Source organism: Mya arenaria, chromosome 10, assembly GCF_026914265.1.
Source record: "Mya arenaria isolate MELC-2E11 chromosome 10, ASM2691426v1".
Taxonomy (NCBI): Eukaryota; Metazoa; Mollusca; class Bivalvia; order Myida; family Myidae; genus Mya; species Mya arenaria.
In genome coordinates, this window is record NC_069131.1 from 65,351,788 (window position 1) to 65,363,535 (window position 11,748).

The window sequence follows — 11,748 nt, forward strand, 5'->3', positions numbered from 1 at the left end:
TACTCGGCGCCTGGTCTGGTTCCAAGCTGTTTGCAAAGCCTTTAAAATCGCCTTCAGCAGCCTAAGGGTTCAACTTTATTTATTTGGTGTATTATGGCAATGATCGACAGCTGAATCATTGGCAAATCAAATCCCTTCATTACGGACCACTACATACCAAAATAACCCCTAATACACGAGACACCGTTGACCATTTTTGTAGGTTTTGTATTGCAACATGGAAATCGTTAATTATGGGTACTGTTTTTGACCACTTTGACGGCTCCTTATCAATCAAAACACCTACATGACCCCTTATACACGACCCTTTCTCTAGCTGTTGTATTGCAATATGGGATATCTAAATTGTAGGCCCTAATTTTGACCCCCTGGGCAGCTCCCTATCAAAGCACCTACATGACCCCTTATACACGGGACGCTGACCCCTTCTGTAGCTGTAGTATTTCAATATGGAAATGCTGGCACTGTTTTTGACCACCTTGGCAGCTCCTAATCAAAACACCTTCATGGCCCCTAATACACGAAACGCTGTCACCTTTTCCGTAGGTGTTTTATGGTGGTCATATGACAAAAGAAATTCCCACAAAATATTAATTATTATCTGGCCCATTTGCAACCACCTTGACAGCTCCCTATCAAAACAGCTACTCGACCCCTAATACACAAAATGGTGTCAGCATGGTTACAAAATCCCAAAAGAACTCTTTAATTTGAGGTAAGATCAGCCAATCAAATTCCATGAAAAATATGTGAACTTAAGTAACATAACGTCCTACTTTGTCATTTCGATGCATCCAATCTGAACTGTACTTTTTGAGGGACGGGAAGATATATGTCTATTGTGTTAAGCATTTGATGATCTTTAATTGTTTGATTAAAAAGGGTTAATTGCTACTGAAACTGTGAAGAAGAGAGATTACATTCGGTAAGTGTCTTACATTACTGTGTTCTTGAAGATATTTTGTATTATTTATTTTTTTATTAACTTATTTATTATCTTGTTTACGCTATATTCATTTACATTTTATTATTTATTTTATTATTTTCTTGTTAACAAAATATTCATGTGTCAGTCTTTCTTAAATTCATAATCCTATCATTAATTTGATTTTATACGTATAGTTTTTGTTTTATTTAACTTATTTTTTTTATTTATCTTAACCTAATATGCTATTCTCATCTAAATTTAAAACAAATGTCTTAATTTCTTTGCAATGCAATATATGTTTAAATATGATCATAAGAATTAATTAACGATTGATAATCGTATATATTTTACTGATTTTTAACTGATGTCGACTAAATTTTGTTTCCAAGCAATCCTTGGTTGTTCCTTTTTTATAAGATTATAATTTATTTTTCAATGAATTCTATCTAAGCTTAAACAGGGTAAAATGCAAATTTAAATACTGTTGTTGTCTTTTAGATTTTGTAATTTACACAACTTTGAGCTTGGTATTATCACGGACCTATAAACTCATTTTAGGTCCATGGTATTATTTGCAACCACTAGGAATGAGTTCCTGATAATTTCCATTTACTTTAATTTTATAACGTTCGAAATGAATAATTTAGTCGAAATAACACTATGTTTTTATGAATGATGTTGAAGGTGAATTCTCGGTTTTTGAAAAAAATGGGATAGTCTTTATAACAAGCGAAATAAAAAGAAAGGAAACAAACTCTTATGGCCCAAGTACGATTTTGATATACAAAGCAAGGCGCGTTTTCAACAGTAATCAATGAGGAAACGAATTAGGTGGGGCCGGGGGCTATGTCTTCAAAGGTTCTTTGCAGAAATCGGCTATGCACAATACACGTATCTCGTGCAATTTTAAGCGAATGATCGTTTATAATTCCGTGAACGATAACTCCGGCCTTAATGTATAGAAGAGAATAGAACAGAACATAATGTTAATTAAACTTATTTATGAACAAATATAGCTCATCGTTATAAACTCAATGCAGATATTACATGTATAAAAGAAAACACATGGTATACTGAATACAATCTGATAATGCCACAGCGGTGGGCTCCCGTCGATGACCGACCCCTCACTGAGTTCCCCAGCAGGGTGGAATATTATCTTAATTGGCAATTAACAACATACATAATTATGAAAGGTTGTGTATTGACGGATATTGGCAGTCAAAATGACCCTTTTGTTCTTTAGAAAAAATGCTCATTGTGTTAGGTTCGGTTTACATTAAGGCATCTTAGTGAAATTTTCATCTCAACAAAAACTTCCTATTATGTTAAGTAGTTGTTTTATTAATGCAACACATACATATTTTACAATAAAATGGCTATTGATTTGCTACACAAAGAATCGGGTTTAGGGTGGGGTGAGATTTGGGATGGGGGTCATTAAAACTATAAAAAAAACAGATCACAGTCCTATTTGACTCAGTATGGCTTTCTTGCAAAACGGAGTATTCATTTCAACGAAGACCTCTGATGGCCATTATTTATCGCCAGAAACTGATAGTGACCACCTTTTACCGCCGTAACTTTACTACCAGTTTGATAAAAACAGAGATAGAGAATTTCGCAGAAAGTTTACTGAAATTCGACATGAAAGAAACCGCCCTATCACACGCGCGTGTTTATCTATCACCATTCAATAGTTCGATTGGCAATTTATGGCAATTAGATTTCCACCTTTTACAAAGGGGCAATTACTTGGCTATCTTAACCTATTCTTACCCAATACCTTGTTTATTTATCGGTATTTATTCTCCAATCAAGTTGTATAGAGCTATAAGGGACTTATCACCTACTTATTAGTGTAAATACAGGACCAGATAAAACAATTAGCTGCGAGATTCCCTTTCTATTTGTTCAATTTACGGTTTAAATCGGACGAACAGTATGTGATATAGTACTTCACCACTTGTCAGAAGTCGCTACTCCATAGAACTCCCCGATTTGGCCTGGCCCAAATGCGAGCATATGCAAATATATATAAATGGGTAAACAAGCTGACCGTTTTATACCGTTTTTGCTATACACTGGTACACGTTAAAGAACCAGTGTATCTCTAACCAGAGTTACATTCTGTATGTGCACTATGCTCCAAAAACCTTAAAAGACTAACAATCTTATCGGAGCACTCGCCGAATGGGCAAGGCCCGAGTGCGAGTATAAATAAGCTACACACCAACATAACCGTTTCATTTTGTTTAAGGGAGGTGGGGGGATGTCTTTCACCCGAAAGATCATGTGTTCTAGATGAACCTTTGTTACGTTTTCGTACCCTCCTATTGAGCGAACAAATACTGGTTTCTGTGTCCTTTGTAAGAAACTATAAGTGTCCTCTTTGAAATGCTCTGTGAACGTGCCACTGGAACTCGAATCAATGACTTCTTGGGTCAGATGCAGATACCTATAAATATATACCAAGTTATTCACTGTTAACGGCACTTTGGTCTAGTGGTTTATTTTATGTAAAAGTGTTTGTTTTTGGTTTTCTGAACGAAAAACGTGGGCAGGCCAGACGTAGCCGATCAAATGCGTCTATATTGTAGCCAGCTCTAAATATCTCTTTTTGAAAAAAAAAACAAAAAACTTATGACTAAATGGAAATGTGGCGGTAGTTTTCGTTACATAATTGAAAATTGACGGTTGTTTTCGTTACTCATTGGAAAAATGGCGGTAGTTTTCGTAACCAAAGGGGAATTTGGCGGTTAAATTTGTAAGTCAATGGAAAATTTGTGGTTTTGATCTGCTATGTTTTTATTTCATATTTCATCATGCCTTCAAAGTCCATAAACATGGCATCACAATACAATCGCCGTCGTAAAATAATCTGGACAATCGCGCTTAATGGGAACCGAAGTATATTGTCGTAGCTGTAGAATCTGAGGTGATGGTCATAACTAAATTAGGAGCATAAAACGGAAAACACTTGAACATGCTTTAACCGGGCAAAGGCATTACTTTCTTTACTATGATCTGAAACTGAAGTAACATTCGGAACTCCCGGCCATTTTCCATAGAAAACAACCTCGGATGTATATGGATGTTTTAAAATGTCAGAAATATTTACATTTAACTACTCTGCAAGTTGATTGCGTAGTAATTTCATTTTACAACTAAGCTCCATGACTTCACTATTGAGATTCTTAATTAATTATGCAATAATACACTTCAATGGAAATCAATTTAAGCGTAGTAATACAAAATACATGTTAAAACACAACATTTTTTTTCGAACTACTTCTATTGATGTACCGACATATATCCAAGGTTGTTTTCGATCGAAAATGGCCGTGGTGTTCCGAATGCTTAAGTTATTGTTACTGCATCCATTCCTCAAGTAATTGAAATGATCGAGCGCGAGGAGTAAGTTACGTTATTTCAGTATACAAACAAAGCAAACACTTTACTATCTATATGCTGGTACAAAGTACAATTTAAGTCAAGGTTTGCGGTCATCACACTTGTATCATGATATTTATAGAACTGAACATTGGAAATCCTGTTTAATATTTTCTTTTAAATATATGATGATGACAACTAGATGGCCCGGTGTCGTGCAAGTGAACAGGGGGGGTTCACTTAGTGTTCCACTTTTATCACAAATCAGTTTTCATAGCCACATGATAATCGTCGTCAAATCACAAAAGCTGTCCCCGAGGACAATTTCGTGTCCGAACAATTCGACGGTTGACGCAGGGAGTGTTCTGGAAACAATTCACGGGTACCAGACAACTATTGGGAAGCATTGACATATATTCGTAAATATCCATAGCATCTGGTATCGTTTGCACGGTCGTAGAACATTTTAGTTTCTCTTTTTATTTAGGTCTTTAAGCTGATGTGTACAGCAACGAAATTTATAGAGGGAAATAAAACATTTATATTAAAGCAGCACATCTTCATATCTGTTCTTATTAATTTCATTTTTATTTTGGTGGATACGGCGGACGATAGTTAATTCTTATGTTATAAGAATGCTACTTGATGCTTCTGCAATTTATTGCATCAAGGTCTTCCATTTTTCAATATATTTGCGTGATGTACTGTAGAAAAAACTAATAATGTTCAAACAAGGTGCTAATCCCACCGACCGTTACAGTATTTATTTTCCGGCCAGGTGGGAGTGCGCTAATCCCGGCTTCTCTTTAGGTGTGACCGAATAATACACCTGATACTTTCTGTACACAGAATAGAAGCGCCGTAAATGTATCTGAACAGAAAGTTGTTGGGAGGACTTCTTAGATTGTTACAATTAGTTGTTAATTCAATCATTAACTCCACTAATTAAATATATGGCGGAACCTTTGAAAGCGATAAGGAATAATCGGAGGAAATCCGAACAGTGACGAAAATTACCGAAGCTTTCGGACATGTTTACGTCACAGTCGAAGACTCAGTTGATTGGTCGGTTTGATTTTGTTAAAGACAAGGATGAGAGACAATTCGTATACACTTATGCAAATAATTGTCTAGCCCCGCCCAGCGGGATGTCAGATGATTCAGACTTTGTTGTCTGTAAACTTTTCTTTTAAAGGAATGGGATAGATTAAATGCCAACACTTAAAGAATTACTCTTCAATTGGTAACAAACAACAATTTCGTGCCAAAACTTTGGACTATATTTATTTCAATTTTTAAGGTACTACACAAATTAATAGATTATGAGTTTGTCCGCATGTTTGGAGCTTAATAAATGAATACTATTTTATTAGACGAAGAAAAAATCGTTACCTGGGACCAAGAATAGTCCTACGCCAAGATGTTACTTATTGACTTTCCACGGAATACAATTTTAATATAAGCAGAAGTCAATTGATTTGCTTTATATCGTCCCGTATTTTTATTTTTTTGAGTTTGTGTGTGGTGTTTTTTTAATGCGAACTTATATTTCTATAACAAAATGACAATGATTGACCGAAAAGTGTATTTAATTATAATTATTTTTTTACAGAAGAGCTACCATGTCGGTTCAGTTCCGAACTTTCACCGAGACCTACAGCAGTCTACGCACCCCCCTGCGCACCGACATCACCCCTATTTCCGACGAATATGCATCCCTACTTCCCGGCGACGCTTAGGAGCGGCCACGAGGGACTGAGCGACACGTCCCCGGCGTATTCGGCACATCCGGCGTTTTGGGGCGGTCCGCACGCGTATCCATACACGATGTCACTGAGTAGCGTGTACTTCAACCTCAACAGCTACCTGATGGACGGACGGAGATCCAGTTCCACCGGAGGTGAAGTGACGCTACACCCGGCCTTTCGTCCACGAACATACAGTGGTAAGTATTCATTTTTTGGAAGAAAACAAAATACTCAGAATTAATCAGAATTTTTAAGAAAGTTGTCAACATGATCTTAAAAGCAGTCGGATTTATTTTTTGCTCAAATAGTGTATGTGTGTGGGTTTTTTTTTAAATTTGTTTCGACTTAAATGCATTCTCATTTATCAGAGGTTTGATAAATCTAAATCTGTGGTACGCATAGCATCATCACTCTGGTGAACGAGAATGATTAAATGAGGATAAACCTAAAACAGAATGGAAAATTATTATTTTTATTTCCCATTTTAAGAGTCAACAATGAGCCGAACAAAAGCTTGTGATCTGAACATTATTACAATTAATACAGAATATGAATTTTGTAAGTGTATCTACTTGAATAAAAACCCGGCATCGGCATAATTGATGTAGTGGCTATTTAAAATTCTGTTTTATTGTTTAGCGAGTATGTATTAGCTAAGTAATCTTTGGTTTGTTCATGGAAAGTGTTTTTCAAAAATAGTATATTTTTGTATTTAGTTACCAATAATATTTCAATGATGTAATGTTTTGAGGAAATCCGGATTTTTGAATAAAACTGATGCTGGTAATATTCATATGATTTTTAAAATAAATACATTTTAGTGAACATTCCATAAATGGTGTTTTTTCATGTCAACCAATAAATTCTAATCAAATTAAAGAAGAGCCCAAATATTGTTCTAGCGCACTTAAGATTTATTCAAGTATTTTTTTTTCATTTCTTGTGTTTCAAGTGGAGTCTACGGAAATGAAAAAAAAAACCTGCGGATATTCAATGCATGCTTTTTATCTTTTCCAAACAGATTATATCTCTCGAATCACAGTAGAACTAATTAAATCTCGGGGTAATTGAAAATAAAATGGTATAAATACTGTGATGACAAGATATGTTCACTCAATACATGGATAAAAATGCTTCACAGGCCCCTTCCACACCGCGAAATACCGGACAAAAGCCATAGTTTGCGTCTTAGTCTGTCCAATTTGAACAACAAGACATATTTATAATAAAATTCATACATTATGTGTATTTTTCACTACTATAAGTATAACATTTTTTGTTTGTACTACAGACCGTTAGGCTGGGCTATATTCGGCCGCCATCGAAAATATAACACCTAATCTCAATACTGCTGATCTAGTTTTACCGGTCGCTTCCGCCGGAAGAAGCCTATGAAAACACCTCTATTGTATCCTAGTCGAAGCGTTTAAGTACAACCTTGGACCAATACAAATCTTACTCCCAGGTACAACAAATTATAACATTACGTTTACTCATCTGTCTTCAGGTCTGTCTGCTAGCCTGGGTTCCCCTGGCGCCACCACGAGGGACGGCTCGCTGCCCACCTCACCCAACTCCTCATATTCGGACGGCGACACTTCCGGTTATAGTCACACGACCTCCCCAGAGAGACAACATAGTCCTCCATCGACAGGTATTAATTCTATATGAGATGTTCGACATTGACGGTATCAATTGATTTGTACGTTGATCAATATTGAAATACGTGGACTCTTTATATAAAACTTTAAATTAAGAGAAAAAATAACATAAATTGTCGGAGTCTCTTTTCTTACCGAGAAAATTTTAAAAGTACATTGCATTTTTAATTATTGTTTTTATTGTTTTTACAAGGAGTTCGACCGGAACAACGGTTTGCCTTCATACGAATACATTTTCATTGTTTTCTGTTGTGTATTTGGTCAAAATTTATTTTTTATATTAACATGGTTGTCAACGTTCCCTTTTGTTTTCAGAAAAGAAACCTCGGTTCGACTTCGCCCACCTTGCCGAGTCCGTATCACGAGATCTGCAGGAAACAGACGAGAGCGAGACTGGGTCACGTGACGCACAGATAATTAGCCACGCCTTCACATATATTCAGGAGCGAATCAGGTACTTTTTCTTACATCCTGAAAAAAAACGTGTATGGATTAGACATTCGGAGCTCCTCGGCCATTTTTATCGAAAACAACCTCGGATGTATATAGATGGTTTACATACTCAGAAATAGATATGTTTAAGTCCGCTGCAAGTAGATAGCGTAGTAATTTAATTTAGCAGTTTAACTCAATGACTTAACTCTTGGGAATCTTAATCATGTTTGCAATAATACACTGGCAATCAATTTAAACTTAGATCAATACATTCAAGCTCAATACTACATTTAATTAATGATATATTAAAAAAAAATATCACATCCTACATCGGAGGCTGTTTTCGATAAACATGGCCGAAGAATTCCGAATGTCGATTAGGGTCATTACCAAAAACGGTAAAATGTGCAGCTTTTGTAAATTGTAATACAAGTCCGACTAAAAACAGTATATTTTTTTTCTTGAACATAATTCTCAAGTTATAACGCTTTCTGGATGTCGTTGTTTTACTAAAAACGACAATTTAGGTTATCATCGCGGCAAATGTGATATTATTTAGAGGTAACTAGAATATATATCTTCTCGACAACCAATTTTGATGGATATGTGTCCCCCTTTTTTAATAGATTGAACGCCATGCTGGCCTCCATGACATTTCCCGGCAGCAGCTACAAATTATCTCCCCTGATCGCACACAGGAGCGACAAGCTCTGAATTTCTCAAGCAGAAACGACCACGAATGAGGTAAGAATAAAATCCAGGAGAAAATGAGGTTATATAAAATCAAGGGGCATAGGACATATTATTTGTCCGCAACCTTTCTTTTACATAACTTCACGAAATCGAAACATTTTAATTGACCGTATACACAAACCAATTATTTCAAAAGAATGTGTTGAATTCAAGCTGAAACCAATCAATTTCCATTGATGTTCCTTGCACTTAAAAGAAAAATTGCGGCTTAGATTTTCGGCACCATCATAGCCTACAGATATGAATAATATGTTTCAGTTTTTTTCCAAAGAATTGCTCCACATAATATGCTGTACCAAAAACCAACTTGCTCTTCGGATTAATAGTCAGTTCATATCTAATGGTTGTGAGAGTGGCCAGTCTAGTGGTTATAAATGTGGTTGCACCTCTCACTCAGCAGGTTTATAGCACGATCGGTAAACGAGTAGTTTCTAATCTTTCCTTTCAGAGTGAAGAAGCAGTTCATCTGTAAGTACTGCGGTCGCCACTTCACCAAGAGCTACAACCTCCTCATACACGAGCGCACACACACGGACGAACGGCCCTTCCCCTGCGACATCTGTGGAAAGGCCTTCCGTAGGCAGGATCACCTTAGGGACCATAGGTTGGTATACTGTTCTAAATTAAAGTATACGGCAATCTATGCTCATTATATATCAACGACGATAGTTAAAGAAATTCATTTGTAGGGTGAGTTTGCATGTTTTTGGTCGTTCAGTACTAGTTTGCCAATGTATGTTTTTTCTAGCGAAACAAATAGCACTCTTGGCTACAGGACCTCCATAACTATGATGCCATGTATTGTATTACAGTTCTTGGTATTATTGTTGAAATATAAGTAATATCTGAATCTAAGATATTTTTAAGCAACCGATAAGCTCAGTCAGGTCAAGTTTACTTAACACCGCACTACTTTGAAACATAATCATATATGAATACAATAATTTAATTTGGCAATACTTGTGATTCCAGGTACATTCACTCCAAGACCAAGCCCTTCACGTGTACAGTCTGCGGGAAGGGATTCTGCCAAGCCCGCACGTTACAGGTCCACAAAGCGACCCATCCGTCGCCATAGAAACAAAATCAGTTGTACTAAACTTGTGTAGTCACAGCAACAAGTTAGACAGGTGCACGTTGCAATGAAACCGTCACGTCGTCATAGTAACCAAGCCAGGTGCGCGTTACCGTGCAACCCATGTATCGTCATAGCAACAACTGAGACAGGTGCACGCTACAATGCAACCCATGTGATGTAATATAACTACTAAGGCATGCGCACCTCGCCATGTAGTCTACATGTCTGAACCAGGTGCCCGTTACAATGAAGTTACCATAGCAACCAAACGATATTGACGCTTCCCTAATGTGACTTATACTTAAAACCCACGGGTAAATATAGTTCTAAGTATGGCGTGGAGCAGCCTAGCTGTTGATTCCTGTTACACTACGTACAGCGTTCGTGTGCAATTAAAAGACCATGTTATGATTTATATGTGCAATTAAACACAGTAATGTCCAAAACCGTACTCGCCATACCTTTCAAGTAAAACTGTATAAATATATTCATAAATATGTAAGTTATGCATTTGTTATATTGTTGTGTTTATGTTAATGAATTTCGATGTAAATAATTCTAATTTGTTATTTCTATGATGCAATTATTATTTAATAATATAAATATATAAATAATGATACGTTTTGCCTTGTTGTCATTCAATGAAAAAATATGTCTTCAATATGACGTTAACTGGGTATACAACTGTAGTGTTTATACTTTACAGTATATGACGTCTTAGTTTCCTATTAATGCCAATAAAAAAGTGCCTTGGTGACATATTTTGAAGGCCATATATAGGTCAAGGTAATATACAAGTGTTGTTGTTGTTTTTTTTGTTTGACGTGACTCTACAAATAATTCAATCGGGTTTATTTAAGATCAATGTTTGCTACCAATTCATATAATTTTTCGTCTATATCATTCCCAAAAATCTTTTTTTACTCACAGTTGTTATAGAAATAGTTAGAAAGTACTGTATGACCGCCATATCGCAAAAAAAAATCACATACATGTTAATAAAACATATGTTTATTCTTTAGATAATACTGCAATGTTTAACCTTTCTGGATACAAAGCAGATATAACCATTGACTCGGGATTCCAAAATATCTTATTTTAAACAAGGCCGATGTTTTGCCGAAGTTAAGTGTACCAGGTAAATGGGGAGACTACTATCATAGCTGCTTTGATATGGCTATACATTTAGATCTTCCTAAACAATGGTTTGATGTGAATGCATGCTAGCCACCATTGGCTATCAGATACCGTACGACCATGCGTTCGGGTAGTTGGTAGTTAGAGCAGGACCCTTATTCACTTACGTCTTAAGTTTATGATTGAGACCCAGGAAAACCCAAATCTTAACTTTATTTTAAAAATTAGATTACAAGAGTAAAGATAGTAAAAATTGCTGTATCTGTCACTGATAATCTATTCTACAATCAGGCACATATCTTTTGTCAAAATTTATTCATTATAGATATTTTTAAACATCTATGACTTTCCTGAGTTCGAGACGTATACACGTCGTTCCGTTAGGCTCATAATTGTATTTTTTTTTAATTCTATGACACTATTGTATGCAGGCATTAGACAGAAATCAACATATTGATGTATGTTGCATTTTTTGCAATGTTTCATTTTTTATGTGCTAAAAAATGCAATCTTAGGGTCTTAAAATTCTTAAAACCCAAGAGATTCAAGAAGGCTTCGCCCCCTCTGAATCCAAACAAGGGCACTGCCCTAGACCCGTAAGGGGGCCTTTTGTGG

At 36.1% G+C, this 11,748-nt stretch overlaps 1 protein-coding gene across 1 annotated transcript in view; it reads right to left on the minus strand.

Moving 5' to 3' along the window:
* LOC128204926 (neo-calmodulin-like) overlaps nucleotides 1-11,748 on the minus strand; it is a 363,327-nt gene that overhangs the window by 20,948 nt on the left and 330,631 nt on the right. The window lies entirely within an intron of this gene.